General features: G+C 35.4%; 1 long non-coding RNA gene across 2 annotated transcripts; it reads right to left on the bottom strand.

Annotated features, from left to right (window-relative positions):
* Positions 1-9,752: 9,752 nt before the first annotated feature.
* On the bottom strand, positions 9,753-20,637 carry LOC124887328. 2 transcript variants are annotated; one of them, XR_007044838.1, is made up of 4 exons: positions 20,360-20,637; positions 18,257-20,082; positions 17,692-17,820; positions 9,753-9,808 (listed from the first exon to the last, which is right to left on the bottom strand). It is a non-coding gene; the product is annotated as an uncharacterized LOC124887328 (long non-coding RNA). The 2 variants fall into 2 exon arrangements; XR_007044839.1 differs by lacking the exon at positions 9,753-9,808 and having other exon boundaries at positions 17,471-17,820; positions 18,257-18,749.
* Positions 20,638-20,740: the final 103 nt, after the last annotated feature.

The raw sequence follows: 20,740 nt of genomic DNA, 5'->3' as shown, positions 1-20,740 counted from the left end.
CAGATTGAAATTTTTTCTTGTGTTATTTTCTGTGTATTCATAATTTCTTGTGAATTATAACTTCAGCTTTTTCCTTATTTTCAAGTGTAACAAACTGCTGCTTAGGTTTAAAACATTATGTGGACAAATATCTTCATGTCCGTAGGTAGTAGTCTATTTTGGTGTTGTGTTTAATTATTCAATTCACGTGCTAGATATCTGTAGCCATGTTTCCAGTATTGTTATTGATGAGTGAAGAGTTTTGTATTGCTTTCTACTTGTTTGACATAAGTATTTGAGACCTCCCTGGGTTGTTGAGTTCTATATCCTTTGCTATAGAAGAGTGGTTCTTTGGAAAATCCTTAATTAGTTTTTAAATCTTCCATTCCTTATTGAATCCCTGCTCTTAGAATCCCAGAATTGGTGACCATATCCTTTATAGCATCCAGATAAAAGTAGTAGTTTTAGTAGGTTGCAAGTACAAAAATATTCCTTTAGCTTATGAAGTGAAAATTAAAGTCTAACTTCCAAACTTTGTTGCAGTTCATACTATGTAAAACATAAGCTACCTATAGGTTTTTCTATGAAATACATACTTGGGCTACTCAAAGATTAGTCGTGGTGATTGTGTGGGATGTCTGTCACTGATGTGAGTTGTGATCTGGGTTGTGTTTTGAAAATTTTTGTGTTTTTTAACTCTTTGTGATGTTGTGTAAAATTATAAGTTGAAAGTGACACACCATGTACATGCGATGCACTGTCGCTTCCCCTTAGTTTTGATAGAATTGTTTGAATGTTGAAGTAGCATTGGGGATTGAATTGAAGGTGTAGGATGCTGATGTTAAGAAAGTATGCCGGATCTTTACATTTTGGTATTATTTACACAGTATTCTTGAGTGTGATCATTTGACGTGCTTATAAATCTGAACCCTATTAATAATGTTGGCATCTGGGTTAAGAATGAATTCATCACACTATTATATGCTAAACTTAAGGAACTAATGTGATGATGTTATTGTTTGTTGAATTCTGTGGAAGTGAAGTGGGGTGTATGTTTAAAGTTTGAGTAGTGCAAGTTGATGGTTTCTATTTAGGTCATTTAGATAATGGTAAAGTTGTAGCTGATAAATATTATGACTAGTAAGCAGTAATTCTAGAGTTAATAAGGGTAGATTAGAGGAAGAAAAATAAAAACTATTTGTCAATAATATTCATATGCTTTGGTTGTATGTTATCTTATATGGATATTAATTTACAATATAATGTAAGCAATTGTGGTATATTTCCTTTGTTTACATGTCATGAACTGCACAGACCATAGTTACATGAACTGCACAAACCATATCCGAAAAATAGGTAAATGAAAATTTTCAAACATGGTGTTAAAGCATGATGTTCACTATAATGTGTTGTTTTTATCTTTGCTTTTTATCATTGATAATGCAAATGATTAGTCTAACTTGTTGTTTATAATAAGGACTGAAAGTTTATCGATTGATTTTTATACTTTGCATTTTTATGTAGCCAAGTGATGCGGCTAGTGGACCTATTTTCCCCATGGATGCAAGGAGATCACGTGATGATAGTGATCCTAATGACATTCATTGATTTCATTGCAAATTATCTAGTATATCTAATTATGATGATGTAATTGTGTAGTTAGAGTGAATCTTAGAATATTGAAGGTTTTGTATTTAAATTTGATTTTGGAGTTTGAAGATACTAGTTAATGTTGAAAATGTGGAGTTTGAAGATGTTAATGTTCAAAATTTAATTTTAAAGTTTAATGTTCAATGTATTTTTGATATGCTTGTCAATTACAATGTTTAATTAGTCATGTTGTGTTAATGATATATGAATTGAACAAATATTAGATTGTAAGTTATGTCTAAAGGAACAATTAAATTTGAGCTAAAATTGGAATCTATAATTAGTTATTAAAAATTGATGGGCCCCACTAAATTAAAAAAAATACGGAGGTTTTAAACCTCCATAATTTTTAAATAAAAATTTATTATAAAAAGAATTAAATTCAGAGTAATGGGGGTCGACTGTCGCAAAATAACCGCCGCAAATTATTTGTGACGGCTTGTATTGTGGGGGTTTTAGGAACCACCGGTCACATTTTCATCTTAAAATTAACCCCCTCAATTTGACCCATTTTTTGTAGTGGATGATGTTGTTCAGTACATCTGCTTTCATACTTATCATTGCTATGTTTTGCACCTTTTATGCAGGTACTGATCTAGTGGTCTCCGATCATTAATTTTTCGATTGTGTGGTGATTACTTCATGAAGATCCTATAGGGAAAATTGGGCAATTTTCTCACTAAAATAGAACAACCAAAAATTCCCGACAAATAATATTTAATACTAAAAATAAAGACACCAGAAAAAATTAATAACGGAGTTCAGCCAAATAGGCTTAATCTCCGAGCACCCAACGTTTTCTATTATTTGTGGGAGAAGAGAATAAATTTTTGGATGATACAAATGGGAGGAAGAAGAGTTCTTTTATATCTCTAAACCTCCTCCCCAAATGGTAAAATACCGATGTGGGATAAAATGAGCCAACAAACAACAAATCTTCACCTTGGCTCAATTTCAATTCCACCAAAATACAAATCTCCTCAAACAAACAAATAATAAAAAAGTCTTTTGCAGTGCTTTCTATTTTGCTCCGTGAGGCGCCAACTTTAAATGTACAGGATATTAACCAAGTCTAAATAGTGTTCTAACTTGGCCCTTGTAACCACCTTGGTTAGCATATTTGTAGGATTCTCCGTAGTATGAATCTTCTAGAGAAGTATCTCCTCTTCGAAAATTTCCCGCACAAAATGATAGTGAACATCAATATGCTACATCCGTGCATGAAAGACTTGATACTTTGCTAAATGAATAGCACTCTGACTATCAGAATATACCTCAAGTTGTTTATGATCAACTCCCAAGTCTTTAAGCAACCCATGAAGCCAAATTACTTCCTTCACAGCCTCTGTAATTGCCATATACACTGTCTCTGTTATAGACAAAGCCACTGTAGACTGCAAGGTAGACTTCAAACCAACTGGTGCCTTTCGTAAAGTGAACAAATAGCCAATTGTAGAGCATTGCTTATCCAAATCACCTTCTTAATCGAATCACAATATCCAACTAGGCATTGACCATGTGTTTTATCCAGCTCGAATGTCAATCCAATATCTACGGTATTTTGGAGATACCGCAGAATCCATTTCACAACTTGCCAATGACCCTTGCCTGGATCATGCATGTACCTGCTAACAACACTACAGCTTGTGAAATATCTGGTCTCGTACACACCATTGCATACATCAAGCTTCCAACTGCATTTGCATACGGGACTTTTGCCATGTATTCTCGCTCTTCATTGGTTGTCGGAGATAATCTACTACTCAATTTCAAATGAGGAGCAAGTGGGGTACTTACAGGTTTTATATCATCGTTCATACCAAAACGTTGTAGTACCTTCTTTAAAAACTACTTCTGTGATAGCCAAAGTTTTCCCCTCTCTCTATCCCTGCTTATCTCCATGCCGAGAATCTTCTTGGCTTTCCCTAAATCCTTCATCTCGAACTCTTTACTTATTTGAGCCTTCAACCTGTCAATCTCAACTTGGCTCTTTGCTGCAATCAGCATATCATCAACATATAAGAGTAATTAGATATAGGAACTATCTTGAAGTTTGCGCAAATACACACAATGATCGTATTTTCTTCTCTTGTACTTCTAACCCTTCATGAACATGTCAAATCATGTGTACCACTGTCTCAGAGATTGTTTCAGTCCGTATAACAGTTTGTTAAGTTTGCAAACCCAATTTTCTTTACCATCAACCTTATATCCTTCTGACTGAGTCAAATAGATTTCCTCCTTCAAATCACCGTGTAAGAATGCGGTCTTTATATCAAGTTAAGATAGCTCTAAATTCAATTGCGCTACCAAGGCCAATAAAATTCTAATAGAGAAATATTTTACAACTGGAGAAAATACCTCATTACAATCAATTTCCTCCTTCTGAGCATAGCCTTTGGCCACCAATCTTGCCTTGTAGCGAATGTCTTCTTTATCAAGAAATCCTTCTTTATTTGAAAATACCCATTTGTACCCAATAGCCTTTCTGCCTTTCGGTAGTTGTGTCAGCTTTCACATCTCGTTCTTCTTAAGATATTGCATTTCCTCTTTCACTGTACCTTCCCAACTTCCACTTTCTGTACTTCGAATGACCTCTGCGCAGGTGGATGGAACATCTTCATCAGTAACTGGAAGTGCATAAGCTACCATGTCAGTGAAACAAGCAGACTTCTGAATTTCTTGTCTCTGTCTTCTAACTGCAATTGGTTTTGATTACTGCAGAGGTTCTTGGGTCGGAACCTCTTCCTCATCTGACTCTTCTTCTGCCATATTAGAGTTAGTGGTGGTGCTTCATGTTGGGGTCACTACTGTTTTCTAAAACTCTACCTGCTTTGGATTACACTCCACCTGCTTCATAGTACTATTAGCTTTCTCTGGATTTACCTTTATCAACATGGAAGATTTATCAAAGGTAACATCACTGCTAATAATCTTCTTTTTTGCCTCAAGACACCATAAATGGTATCCCTTCACTCCAATATTGAAGCTCATGAAAAAAGCCTTCTTTGATCGTGGATCCAACTTTGATTCAATCACATGATAATATGCAATAGAACCAAAAACATACAAAGTATCATAATCAGTTGCATGTTTTCCAGACCATGCCTCTAATGGAGTTTTGCCACCTATAGCAGATGATGTCAAATGATTAATGAGATGTTGATCGTACGTCATAGCCTCAGCCTAAAATTTTTTGCCTAACCCAGCATTAGATAACATACAACGAACTTCCTCCACAAGTGTCTTGTTCATACGCTCAGAGACCCCATTCTATTGTGGTGTTTTTCTAACAGTGAAGTTTTAAACTATGCCACATTCTTGGAATACATTTAAGAATGGATCATTCTTGTATTCTCCTCCGTTATCTGTTCGGAGAACCTTGATCTTCCTCCCTGTCTAGTTTTCAACTTGAGCTTTCCACTTAAGAAAAATTCCAAGCACCTCATCCTTATTCTTCATAGTAAACACCCAAACTCTCCTGGAAAAATCATCAACCAAAGTGACAAAATAATACCTACCTTTGATTTGCGGAGTTTTGGCAGGTCCCTACACATCTGAGTGAACATAATCCAAAATACCCTTGGTATTATGAATTGCAGTACCAAACTTCACTCTTCATTGCTTACCCAAAACACAATGCTTACAAAATTTAAGTTTGCAAGTCTTCATACCTTTCAATAATCCTTTCTTGGCAAGAATTTTCAAGGACTTTTCACCAGCATATCCCAACCGTATATGCCACAGCGTCGCTGCCTCAACATCCTTATTGGTGCTAGAAGTTACTACTGTTATTGTCTTCAACACTGTACTACCTTGGTATTAGTACAAATTATTATTCCTCATGCCTTTCAACTTCACCAGTGCTCCTAAAGTTACTTTAAGAACTCCATCTCGTATCATCACAACTAGGCCCTTAGATTCAAGGGCCCCCACTGAGATGAGATTCTTTTTCAACTTTGGCATGTACCGCACATCCCTCAAAATTCTGGTGGATCTATCATGATTCCACAAGTTGATCAAGCCTATCCCAGTTGTTTTACATGGATTATCATTACCCATGTAGACAACCCCACCATCGAGTTCCTGAAACTCAAAAAATCATTCCCGAATGGGACACATATAATAGGTACATACTAAATCCAATATCCACTCATCCGGATGAAATGATGTTGAAGGCATAACAACTAAGGAAAAATTTAATTCTGCATCACTTTTGCATTCTGCAACATTTGAATCTTGCGGATTCTTCTCTTTCTTTTTCAACTTTAGACAGTCTTTCTTCCAGTGCCCTTTCTCATGACAGAAAGCACACTCATCTTTGGCAACGGTTCGGCTCTTTGATTTGGACCTTTCTCTTCTCCCCTTAGTTTGACTTTGCTGAAGACCCCATACCACCAATGCTTCTTCAGATGTTGTTGATCTAGTTTTCATCTTATCCTGCTTTCTCAATTCATGACTATATAAAGTAGAACAAACAACATCATACGACACATTCTCTTTTTCGTGAAGTAACGTAGTCTCCAAATGTTCAAATTCATCGAGAAGAGATAATAACAACATCAAAGCTAGATCCTCATCCTCAAATTTCATATCTATATTCAACAGTTCTGCTACTAATTGATTAAACATAGTGATGTGTTCATTCATAGTAGTACCTTGTTGATAATCAAATTGGAATAACCTTTTCTTCATAAGGAGCTTGTTCTGACCACACTTTTTTAGAAACTTATCCTCTAACACCTTCCATAATTTGTACGCAGAAGTCTCATTTTTTAAAGCATACTTCTGCTCTCTGGACAGGCACGATTGAATTGTTTCACACGCCAACTGATTTATGATGTTCCAATCTCTTTCTTCTACCTCTTCTGGTTTCTTTTCTTCAGTAGCAATATCAATACCCTGCTAGAAAAGAGAGTCCAGAACCTCTCCTTGCCACATACTGAAATGGCCAGTACCATCAAATATTTCCACCGCCAACTTCAGACTGGACAGTAGGAACCTCGACCATGATGACAAGGAGCCCGATGCCCCCGGTGTAGGATCCTTCATTTCTTAATCTTTATTTTTCATTACAGACTTAATAAAAAATATTCAATATTACAACAACTGTAAATAACCCAAGAGGACCAAAGTAATTCTTTGTTGATGTGGAACATCAGGCAGAGCTGCAATCACAGAGCATATTCAGACAACACCTTAGCCTAGGACAAAACTTCAGTTCAAAAAGACTAAAGGAATTCTTTTCTGATGTGGAAGATCAGACAAAGCGGCAACTACAGAGCATACTCCGACAAAACATTGGCTCTGATACCACTTATTGGGAAAATCGAGCAATTTTCCTACTAAAATAGAATAACCAAAAATACCCGACAAATAATATTGAATACTAAAATAAAGAAACCAAAAAAAATTTGAGAACTGAGTTCAGCCAAATAGGCTTAATCTTTGAGCACCCAACGTTTTTAATTAATTATGGGAGAAGAGAACAAATTTTTGGATGATATAAATGGGGGAGGAAGAGTTCTTTTATAGCTTTAAACCTCCTCCCCGAATAGTAAAATACCGATATGGGATAAAATGAGCCAACAAACAACAGATCCCGAGGTAGCAATTGTTGAATCAATTGCCCAGGATTTCCTCAATATTTAGTATTATGCTTCTTTTGAGTTTTTGACAGTTTAGAACTATTCATTGTATTATTTCTGTTATAGGCTTGTAACTGTTACTATTAGACCTTGGGGATTTGAGATTATCGTACTCTATCTATCATCTTTGAGACTATTTGGGTTTTATTATCATTTTGTTTTCTTCCAATTCTAAATCCATTTTCTCATTTGTTACCCCTTTGATCTAGCAAGTAAGAATAAGACGTGTCCTAATGCGTGCAGTAGTTAAAAAACAATCAATATGAACAGAAGAACAATACATGTTTGAACACCATTCAAAAATCACTTAAGTACTTTAACCGACGTTAATTTATCATGGTTCCACAACCTTAGTTATGAGACTTAGTTATGAGCAAAGAAATCTGATGTAGGGACACAATCTTGGTGTTTTAGTTTTGTAAGTTTTACCATCTTCTTTAGATATAACATATTTACTTTTTGCATATTTTAGTTTAGTCTACAACATCTTTATAATTTCATGTAATAAAATTGATTCTAAGTCTGGTAGTTGCTCCGATAGTGAAGCTATAACAAGTTTCTATATTCTCTTCTTGGAATTTGACCCCAACCAAGTTAGGTGGCCATATTTGCGTAAGACTGGATTTTAAAGGTGTATCTTTGAGCATATCAGTTATTGACACTTATCGTATGCATAATTATATTATTAATCATTATCACGAGTATTTTGAGCTTATCATAAATTTCATATATTCATGTTGAAATGTGTCGGTGAATACAACATGAAAAATGTGATTTGACATAATTTAAAGGAAAGAAATAAAGATCAGAGATTGGATGAGCTCATCTTCCATCCTCAACTCGCGAAGGTGTCTAGGTGATCCAAGAAAGCTTCCCAAGAATACAAAATAGTGAAGTATAGAGAGAGTGAGGACCATAATGCGACAGGATGAAAGAAAGAGCTAGGGGAGCTCGCATTTCTCAAGGCCTCGTGGCTCGTGCAAACAAATGAAAGATTGACGTATTTTACCATTATATTTTTTATTTTATATGACAAGACTCCTACACACCCAGAGTCATATTTAAATGCCAATGAAAGAACATGCGAGAAACGAAGGCTAACGGAATTTGGTGACGAGTTTTAATTTTTTTTTAATTCTTTTATTTGCTTGTTAATGGATTGATATGTTATGTTCATTATTATTAGTAGCTAGATTTCTAATCTAGGATTTTAATGTAACCTTTTATGGAGTGGATTCTTATTACGTTTTTATATAATTGAGTTATTGAATTTTTCCACATATTCAAGCGTGTATTTATTTCAGTTGATTGAATGACAATCCATGGACTGCCTATTTTTATGTATTATTTGAGAACAAAATGCATATTTAGGTTTTGGTTGAACAACGTCAGTCCTTCGTATGTGATAGATCAATCTTGTGGATTTAAAAATGAGTTTAGAGATAACAAAACTTTGACGTGGTCATAATGAGCAGATTTGTAGGACTTTGACGTGGTCATAATGAGCAGATTTATAGGTAGAGTAGTTCCAGAGTGAGCTAGGAAGAAAGAGAACACGTTTAGTAAACTACTAGATAGCATTGTTCTGAGCAAGCACGGGCCCAATATTTTGGTTTACCTTATTTCAACATGACGTTATATTCTGTAATATACATATTTGCTGAATTTAACTCATTTTTAATGGTTTTATAAAAATTTTAGGTAACGAAAACAATCTCTCAGAAAGAATGAAATACCAAATAAAAAGGACAACACGTAGTTGAATTCTATTCAACACGATTAGATGTATTAGTAAGATACAACCCCTGACAAATGTTTTAATTGCTTATATCTTTACTTTCATTAACGTTGAACACATCTACAGATGCATTACTGCTAATAAAGTCATTCGCTATTTAGCTTATAGTTGGTGTAGTCACTTGAGGCCGAGCTTTTCAAAATGCATATTCTTGTGTCATTATACATATGATCAAGGAAAAAAATTTATGTTTTCTTCTATTTCTCGACAGCTGCATACTCTCAGACCTAGGTCAGCGCTTCTACCTAATGGGAAAATCCTCAAAGCATGATAAGCCAGCCTGCAGTGACCAGTGCTAACATATCACACCCCTTGTTGTCACGACCCGAACCTCGGCCTGGCCGTGATGAGCATTTCGAACCATGAAGGCACGAAACACCCCTATCTGTCTGGTAATCATGCACGTAATTCATATGATCAAAGTAATGCAGAAAAACACAATAGTTCAGAAACATGGTCATAAATATGAAGAGAAACAATAACGAGGAGATAAGGTTCCCTCAACATCAATTAACCTCAAAACAACTGTCTGCGAAAATCCCTAACAAATGACTGAGCCAAGTAACCGTATATAAACTGGGACAATGCCCCCAATAGACCCTAAAACTGAATATAAGATAAAAGGACTGCAGGACATAAGACCTTCCGAAACATAGAAGGCTCACCACTTGTCTCTACAGCTCTGACTGAAAGATCTACTGATTCTCTTGACCCCTAGACTGGGCCTCTAAACCTGAGAGGTTGGAGAGGAGAGGGGGGTCAGCACAAAAGTACTGGCACGCAAAGATATCAAAACAAAACATAATATTTTTACAATACATAGTTGAGAGCCATTATAAAGCAATTTCGTATCAAATCATTTGAAAGCATATGGGTGTAATGCAATAGTTTTTCTCAACAATAATGAAATGCAACTGAGCTAGGTGGAATACCCTACATAATTTACATCAACTGTCAAACCTCGGTTGTCGCTGAGATTAGAGTATAAGTGAGGAAGAGACACACAAGATCACATAGCATGGTGTCTCGACCCAATGGTAATGCCCAAGATCACTTAGCCCGGGCTCCTACCTATAGTCCTAATTTGGGAATGACATGAAGTCAAGTACACAAGATCACTTAGCCTGGTACCAATATTCCGTGTCAGCCAACACGTTTTCCAACGATGAGCCCTTGTGTCTCAAACACCTTCTTCGGGCATCCACCTTTCTTATGTAAAATCAATGCATTCAAATTTCATCTTATTCAATCACATATCGTATTCTGAAGGGTATCATCATACCCAACTTGCAAGTCATCAATATCACATCCACATATGCATAATCATGTAAAAACTAAGGTGCTTCATCATTTACAAATGGTGAACAATATTTATTTCAAATTCATTCTCTCTTTTGTTGATCACAATACAATATGGAGTATCGAAACATTATCATGGGAATTTGAAAATAATTTATCACTCATATTTATCAAACTTCCATGGAAAATCTCAAATCACATATGCATAGTTTCAACCATTGAAGTATATAGGCAAACAATTCCCACGACATAAAGAAAATGACTTAGAAATCATATTGAAAGCAAGATATTAGCATTTGATTGAAAACCCCATTTTAAAGCATGCATGTTCATAAAAACTACACCCATGATATTTTTGGATAACCCCACGTACCTCTATATGCGAATATGATAGGTGCTTCTTGAAGCCTATGTTGCAGAGATTCCAAATCTTCAATTTGTTTTGAAAACCCATGGTTGAATCTTGAACTATTTTGATTTTTATTTTGAAACTCTAGAGAGAGTTCTTAAACTATTTGGATAAATGAAGGTGTATTTTGGGGTCTTTGGAAACTGAATTTCGTGTTTATGGCTAAATAAGGGTGGAAAAGGACCATTTTGCCCCAAAAATGAATTGTTTAAGTCACCTGAAACCTTTACATAGGCGGTGCCTATGCCATTGCCTATGCTTACATAGGCGGTGCCTATGCTATCGCCTATGTTTGCATAGGCGCCGCCTACTACTTTAAAAGGCCATAACTTTTTGCTCGAGTTTCGGATTTTAGTAAAATTGGTATCGTTGGAAAGCTAACTCGAAGACCTATCATTTGACACATAGTAGGCTCTCTAATTTGACATATACAGAGAGTTATGATCGATAGAAGCTGACACAAATTACAACGTCCACTAAAACTTAATCGATCGAAATAGTTTCAACTCGTCCTTGAGTTGAAGGACCTCTATGGTCGAAATTCAAGCTTGAATGGATTCACATACTACGCAATTAATTAACATGCCATATTGGCATAGGATTTATGGCTTCGTAATTATCAACGCATCGAAATTATGATTTTTATTCTAGCCCAAATTGCGGGGTGTTACATTATCTCCCCCTTGGGATCATTCGTCGTCGAATGATGGGTAGGAACATATTGAAGCTTAGAGGTATGGAATAATGCGGAAACAACATGTCCTCTAATAAAAAATACACTGATCTAAAACATGACCATATGGCTGGAACTACTGATGTTCTGAATTCTTATACTGGACATGCATGTCTAATACATGCATATCATGAACGTATGACTGAATATGCAATGAAAACTGGTGCAGAGCTTGTAATAAGAATCTATGCATGCAGCTGAATGGGGTATCTCCCCCTTAGGACCTTATGTCCCTCTATGAATGTTCAATTCACTAAGATACTCGAAAAACTGAGACGATGCACAAGGCACCTACGAATTGAATCATAACTGAACATTTGGAATCTGAATTTAATGCATGATGCATAAACTTGGCTATACTCGTAACTACTGGTATACTCTATCTTGGAATAGTAGCATGTCTGAGATTTCGAATAGCATGAATAAGTGCAAAGACGAGAAAATAAGTCATGCGAATCTGACTGCTAAACTGACTTATTAGCCATACAGACTGTATTATACTACAGCCTCATACTTAACTGGAGTATTCTCTTCAACACTCTCTCTAAGGAAGCTCTAGCAGTAATAGGGAGCCATATATCTTGGGTACGGATTACACAAGACATCCAATTGAGGAAATCACAACATTGACACTACTCTGCAGTCTGGAATATAGATATATAACTCCTAAATTAGGATAGAATTTTCAGACCTTTGGCAATACAACTTCTTACTTTCAGGCTTAGAGCACTTCCCGAATATCCCTTAACTATATTATTCCCTATAAATATCATATTCATTCAACTCAGCTTAAGATTCTCATATGAGCATTGACAAATCTTTCTACTAGTGTCGGAAATAACTTAATCCCTTTGCCATGATCAAGCCTAACTCTAAATCACAAAAAAAAATACATCATGCCAAACCACACTATTATTCTAAACCATATGATGCCACCTTCTATATCTCCTTTAAAGATCACATCCTAAGTATAACATGCCTTACCACTTCAATGACTACTCTGAACTCTTAATATGAAGTCGCTAATGCATATTGCGACCTTCTGCTACAATCCCAAAATATCATTCAAGCCTAATTTATAACCACATGTTAACTTCAAGGCAACCACACATAAATACATACTTCAAATAGTTTCTAAACTATTGTCAATATAACTCCCACGCGCTACCCTATGACATACACACACAAACTTTTCCACTAACCATCACATGTATCAAAGACTTAGCCCCAAATCTTACTTCATACTTATCGCCTTATCTTAACAAGCATACTATGATCTTGTATCAACAAGAACATTTACATCATCACCACTATCATTGCATAGGAAGGGTCACTAAAAGGTTAAAACATAAGACTCTCAAGCATGGAAAGATCTTTATACGGGACTGAGCACACTATAAAGAGTGAGTACATGCGTCATGAGTTGCATGACCTCAACTAGAGTTCATAACATAAGGAATGTGATTCTGACTACTTGAATGAACTAGAACTCATTATCTTGGAACTGGAAGAGTACGTGACTCTCTATCATATACTAGAATCATGAACTATTATCACGCAACTGAATCGTAAGGCATGAGTAAGCATCCGGATAAGAAAAAACTACTGAGGTAGGAATAGGTTGATATTTACCCTCACTTTCTGATGTTCTAAATCATACTGCATCACAACTAGAATCTGAGAGCCTTACTTAGTTATTCGTTATATCATCTCCCCCTTAGCTTCAAGTCATCATCTAGAGTTTGGGATATCCCTTACCAGATTCTAACTGAACTACACTTACTGCACTCTAGGGTTTCAAAGAAGAAAAAACAATGACAGTACATGCATATCGTAGACTTAACCCGAATGACTACCTTCTAGGATACACTCTATCTTTCCATAGCCACCAATAGTCATAGTATAATGCTTGCACACTTATTCATATCGGTTCAACCTTTAAAACTCAAACCTAGATTCTAACACTTAACATGGCTAATTAGATCACCATATACCATCTAACTAGTCTTTCTCCACTTAACAATTCAATGGTACCACTAGCCACACAAATTATGTAAAGTCTTAGAAAAATATGCCACAACCTCATATCACCTTGGTATACTTCTACACCATACCTACAATATTATACTTCATTACGAATCAATTTAAACTTAAGCTATTTCATACACCGTTCAAGCCTATTAGATCACTTTCATATAACTAACATCATTGATCAAGAAATCATCACATCCACCTTTATGAACTTCAACTGTTCAAACTTAATGTCTAGTGCTATGCATGATTTACAACCCAAACTTACACAAAATTTTCACTTGGAAAATATAAATAAACATCACGAAACACTAGTGCACTAGAACTTCATAACCACGGTAATCGATTATGACTTAACGATTTTCCTTATCATAATCCGTTAGCATGTACTATGTCAGCACCTCAAGCCTACAAATTTAATCCCACAAAACATGCATCATCAAACTCTTGCCACTATTTACCACCACACCATTTAAATTCAAGCCTATAGTTTAGTATCAATCATCTACCACCAATGAAAAATGCAACATAATATAAATATACTAATCCATCAAATTGGGACATTCTACCCAAATATCTCAAAAATCTACTACATACCTTCTCATAAGTAGCACTAGTTTACAACTACCAATGAAAAGAGGGTCAAGGGGGTTAAAGCCTCATAATAGACACGGTCAACCTTATCCTTATATTATAACCCCGTACAATTGTATCTACTTATACAGCTTTCTCACATCACAATTACTTACCCAAGCGTACATTTACACTACCTTCAAATTCCTCAAACAACCATGAGTCTATAATCATGACTTACTCGCTAATATAGCCATTTTCACATTCAAGCAACCAACAAATCACCCTGACCAACAACTCCTTCTCTACCTTCTACTAATAACACACAAGAACGAATCACTTCATTACCAACTCTATCTCATGCAAATAGATTCATCCATACATATATTAAACCAACGAAAGAACAACAAGTTGGACAACAAATTACTAGTGAATCAAAACAGGCCTCGCACAGCTTCACTAGACTTTGGTTTTGTATTTTGAACAAGAAAATGGGATGAATGACAAGTCAACTATGCTAGTGAATCGAAAGAGCCCCACACGGGTTCACTAGACTTTTTAGTTTCATCAACACAATGATAAAATATTTTCAAGAGATAGAAACTTGTCACACAATATTCCATAATCTGAGAATACACATCTTACTTTGTATAGATAAAAATCTGAGTCAAATATTTCCTCCACAGATTATGATATAATCCACGCACGCTACTAGCTACCAACAGGTCATGACATTGACACTTTAACTTATACTACTATTCGGGTGGATACAATTCCAACACTCCTACTACACATCTTTTCCCTTAAGCATGACATCTGTAACAAAAATTTCTAAAAAGGGCTGAATATACTCAATACAGAAGGCTGAAAAGCACGATTTCATCAAGATCAAGGTTCACACTAGAACCCATACACTCTGAAGCAATAACGGACTCTTCTTAAGTCCTTGCACAATTTTAAGATCTTATATGACGCTATCCGAAGGGACAATACCATTTAGACTCTAAACTTTTGGACTTGAATCACCCCAGTAATGTGATGGTTCTGAGAACATCCGAGTAAGGAAAGAATTTAGGATGATTTTACTTTCGTATGGACGTCACCATAGCATGAATTAGAGTATAAAGGAGAAATATTCTAACTCTGTTGCACAAACTAGAACATAAAGAAAGAGAGACATTCCTAAACGTCTTGTAGCCTCCTGCTTATAAGTGTGGTGCGCTACACCGACATAATTTCGCAGACACCCTGGGACCATGAATCATTCTTTGATACCAAGCTTGTCACGACCCAAACCTAGGCCTGGCCGTGACGAGCATTTCAAACCATAAAGGCCTGAAACACCCCTATCTGTCTGGTAATCATGCACCTAATTCATATGATCAAAGTAATGTGGAAAAACACAATATTTCGAAAACATGGTCATAAATATGAAATGAAACAATAACGGGGAGCAAGGTTCCCTCAACATCAATTAACCTCTAAACAACTGTCTACGAAAATTTTTAACAAATGATTGAGTCAAGTAACCGTATATAAACTGGGACAAGGTCCCCAGTAGACCCTAAAACTAAATATAAGATGAAAGGACTGCAGGACATAAGACCTTCTAAAACATAGAAGGCTCACCACTTGTCTCTACAGCTCTGACTGAAAGATCTACTGATTTTCTTGACCCCTAGACTGGCCTCTGAACTTGAGAGGTTAGAGAGGGAAGGGGGGTCAGCACAAAATTACTAGCACGTAGAGATATCAAAATAAAACATAATATTTTTACAATACATAGTTGAGAGCCATTATAAAGCAATTTCGTACCAAATCATTTGAAAGCATAAGGGTGTAATGCAATATTTTTTCTCAACAATAATAAAATGCAACTGAGCTAGGTGGAATACCCTACATAATTTACCCCAAATGTCAAACCTTGATTGCTGTCGAGATTAAAGTATAAGTGAGGGAGAGACACACAAGATCACATAGCATGGTGTCTCGACCCAATGGTAGTGCCCAAGATCACTTAGCCCGGGCTCCTACCTATAGTCCCAATTTGGGAATGACATGAAGTCAAGTACACAAGATCACTTAGCCTGGTACCAATATTCCGTGTCGACCAATACGTTTTTCAGCGATGAGCCCTTGTGTCTCAAACGCCTTCTTCGGGTATCCACCTTTCTCATATAAAATCAATGCATTCAAATTTCATCTTATTCAATCACATATCATATTCTGAAGGGTATCATCATACCCGACTTACAAGTCATCAATATCACATCCATATATGCATAATCATGTAAAAACCAAGATCCTTCATCATTTACAAGTGGTGAACAATAGTTATTTCAAATCATGCTCTCTTTTGTTAATCACAATACAATATGGAGTATCAAAACATTATCATGGGAATTTGAAAACAATTTGTCACTCATATTTATCAAAATTTCATGGAAAATCTCAAATCACATATGCATGGTTTCAACCATTGAAGTATATAGGCAAACAATTCCCACGACATAAAGAAAATGACTTAGAAATCATATTGAAAGCAAGATATTAGCATTTGATTGAAAACCCCCATTTTAAAGCATGTATGTTCATAAAAACTACACCCATGAGATTTTTGGATAACCGCACGTACCTCTATATGTGAATATGATAGGTTCTTCTTGAAGCCTACATTGTGGAGATTCCAAATCTTTAATTTGTTTTGAAAACCCATGGTTGAATCTTAAACTATTTGGGTTTTTATTTTGAAACCCTATAGAGAGTTCTTGAACAACTTGGATGAATGAAGGTGTATTTTGGGGTCTTTGGGAACTGAATTTCGTGTTTATGGCTAAATAAGGGTGGAAAAGGACTATTTTGCCCCAAAAACGGATTGTTTAAACCACCTGAAACCTTTACATAGGCGGTGCCTATGCCATCGCCAATGTTTACATAGGTGGTGCCTATGCTATCGCCTATGTTTTACATAGGCGGTGCCTATGCTATTGCCTATGTTTACATAGGCGCCACCTACTACTTTGAATGGCCATAACTTCTTGCTCGTGTGTCGAATTTTAGCAAAATTTGTATCATTGGAAAGCTAACTCGAAGACCTATCATTTGAAACATATTAGGCTCTCTAATTCGACCTATACAGAGAGTTATGGATAATGAAAGCTGATACAAATTACAACGTCCACTAAAACTTAATCGATCAAAATAGTTTCAACTCATCCTTGAGTTGAAGGACCTCTATGGTCTAAATTCAAGCTTGAATGGATTCACATACTACGCAATTAATTAACATGCCATATTGGCATAGGATTTATGGCTTTGAGATTATCAACGCATTGTAATCATGGTTTTTATTCTAGCCCAAAATATGGGGTGTTACACTTATATCTGCCAATATAAAGACATTTGACTATTTACAAATTTGTAAACTTGGTTGAGATTCAAGGAAACCTATTTTAGAGTGCACACGAATTTCAGATATGTAATTATAGAGGTCTTGATATGCAATGTCAATGTATAGCAAGACAGCTAAAGATAGATTGTTGAGCAATACAGAAAGGGATTCGAAATTCACCCTCAAACAATTGGTGAAATGTCATTCACCAAAGATGGCTCGTGCTACTCCATCTGGCCTACATTGTGTTGCAACCGATTTTCTTCTACAAATTGCTAGCAGCAGGAATAGTTTTACATGGGAACCAACCTATAAAACTCGATAAATTAGGAATAATAACAAAAAAGGCAACTATAACAACAAAAGAACAATAACATAGCCAATGTTATTCCATAAAGTTTGATTTGAGATGGTAGTATGTATGCAGACCTTGCGCCTACCTTAGTGAAGAGGTGGTTTTTAATGGACCATTGAGAAAGAACATAATAATCTAGAACAAGAAGTAATGGTAGTATAAGAAACTAAATAAATAATAAAAAATAATAGATCAGTAACATAACCAAAACTACAACACGGTAATTGAGGCACAATGAACAACAGATAGTAACAAAGAAACTACAAAGTAATTTAACAAAATGGAGCAATTCGTGTGGATATGTACTTGTTTGATCAAACTACAAACCTTATCTTAATTTGGACATATACATTTTCTCATAGGTTTTCAAATTGCAAAAGCAAATAGTACCTGAGGCTCAAAGTCTTCTATAAGCAAGATATTTGCAGCCTTAATATCTTGGTGAATGATTATTCTTTAACAACCCTCGTGAAGATATCGCAGCCCTTCAGCTATCCCAATAGCTGCCTTATACCTTATTTTCTAGTCTCGTTTCTGCGTTGAAACTTTAAAACACTAAACAAATTAGTAAGGTCATACAAGAACAAGAAAATGATTACGCACCACATTTGAGACCATAAGAAGCATTAACCCCGCAACATATTGGCCAAGATTCCATGAGGAGAAAGCTTAAGAACAAGATAGAGTTCACCTTCAACTGCATAACCAATCAACTTAGCAGTGTTTGGATGACTGACATGAGCCATTATTCCAAACTCTGACAAAAAATCCCCTGTTTTCTCATCTTGAGGTCTCCTCATAATCCGCTTAATCGCAACAAATTGTCCACTTCTTAAACATCATCTGTAAACTTCTGCATAACCACCCTTTCCGATCAAGTTTTCTACAACATGAAATGCATAATTTAACCAACAGAAACTTCACAATGTAAGACCTTTTCTCTTGTAACTTTAAGCATGCTACCTCAATTAACAAAACAACAACAACCACGCCCAATCCCAGGCAAGGCGTGATCGGTCATATAAATCCACACTCGTTATATCACACTATTTAAGGTCATCTTATACCAACTAATTAAAAAAAAAAATGTAGGAGAAGGCATCTATATCTTCTACTTGTATATTAATCTCTCACGTGATTAAAAGATTCCTAGAAAACATGAGACCCAACATTGAACGCTCTATCAGGAATATATAATAATCCTGACTAATCAATATCGTCTATATAGATCTTTTTCTTGTTAGTAATTCTATATTTTGTGGACTCACATATTAATATATTATTCATAGATATGCTATCTCTAAAGAAACCTAATTTTTGATCTAATATAGTATTAAAGTATTTGGGCTTAAAATATAAATATCTATTTAGTATCATTTTATTTTGATAAACTTCATGCACCTTTTCATAAGTGTGATGGAAACTTAATTGAAAAAATACCTCTTCTAAAGAGGTATAGTTGAAAAGGTACTTCTTCTAAAGAGGTATATCTAAAAGGTGTCTTTTAGAAGAGTCAGATTATGAATAACATGGTCCCTAAGTTTGTACGTAATTTTTTCTATTTCTCTACCCCATCTAAGAAAAGAATACAGAAAGCGTATTAAAACTTAGAAGATCATACAACTGATAGAAAAATAAGAATTCAAAATCAAGTTATTTGCAATGGAACAAGGTTAGTGTTCTTACTATTCTTCTAGTTTTGAATCTCTGTCTAATGATTTACATGTGATCTTGGGTGTATATTCTGTAAAGTTTTCTATCATTTCTTTCATTTTAAACTTTGTTACCTCAATTAATAAAGCGAATTGGATTGAAAAATGATTCTACCAACTTTGTCAGAAACTGTTGGTTGCAACTTGGAGCTCAGAGAGGGTGAAATTCCTCCACTGAAGTTTGAAGTACTTGAAATCATCATCAACAATGGAACTTTTCACAGCCCCAACTAACTCTCTCATGCTCCTGCTAAATCTTTTAGACAGTACTTTAAGAGAAGAATTTTGAGGATACTTAGTCAAGTATCTCTTCGATTTCGTTCGAAAGAGCTCGAAAAATCCAGCCCATCTAGAAGCAGGCCTTCAATGTTTTGCACCTTCCAATTCTGAAGTGCTATCTTATGAAGAGTCTGATTGTGATACTGCAGCCCTGAAAAAGTCCTCTAGAACTATGTCCGGAGAGCCATTTACCTTTAATTTGTCCATGCCTAGAAATTCAAATACCTAGCATAGAGTTGCACAATTTTTATTTTTATTTTTACAAGTTTGACGAATTCAAATTTGTAAAACTATTCAAAATTTTATAACTTTTAGGTGCCTCTTCTGCATTATACAATCATATATAAAACAGAGACGTAAGAAAAGGAGAATATCATGAGTTGCAACATTCACCAAAGGAAAAAAGAAACAGAGATTAGTTTTGTTTAGAAACAGAAGTAAATTATAATATAAAGGAAGCACACATAATACGAAATTGGCAATTCATAAAGATGTAACTCACCTGAGATGAAGAAGAAGCTTAGTGACTGAATAAGGAAATGACGGTAACGATCTGGGAAACACAGGAAGAAAATAAAGTTAATAGATAGAAACTCCAGCTGAGGGTTTCTATCGCAAAATGCACCCTTCCATTTCCCCAGTTTCGGTATAGCTTGTGCTGCCTTTGCCTCAGTAAGTACTACTTCCATATCATAATTTACAATTCAATTTGTTTTTTCAATTTGCTTATATAATATAATTCAATTATATTGCAGATGCTGGCCTTCATTCAGAGTCTCATGATAAAGCCTGATAATGATGTAGCCAATTCCAGTGTAAATGATTCAAATTTAGCAGAGCCATAGCCTTGCAAATTGGAGTAACCACATTGTATATATAGTAC

The sequence above is a fragment of the Capsicum annuum genome, chromosome 9 (genome assembly GCF_002878395.1).
Source record: "Capsicum annuum cultivar UCD-10X-F1 chromosome 9, UCD10Xv1.1, whole genome shotgun sequence".
Classification (NCBI taxonomy): Eukaryota; Viridiplantae; Streptophyta; class Magnoliopsida; order Solanales; family Solanaceae; genus Capsicum; species Capsicum annuum.
Note: the sequence above shows the minus strand (reverse complement) of the source record. Positions and strands in the feature narration are given on the sequence as shown.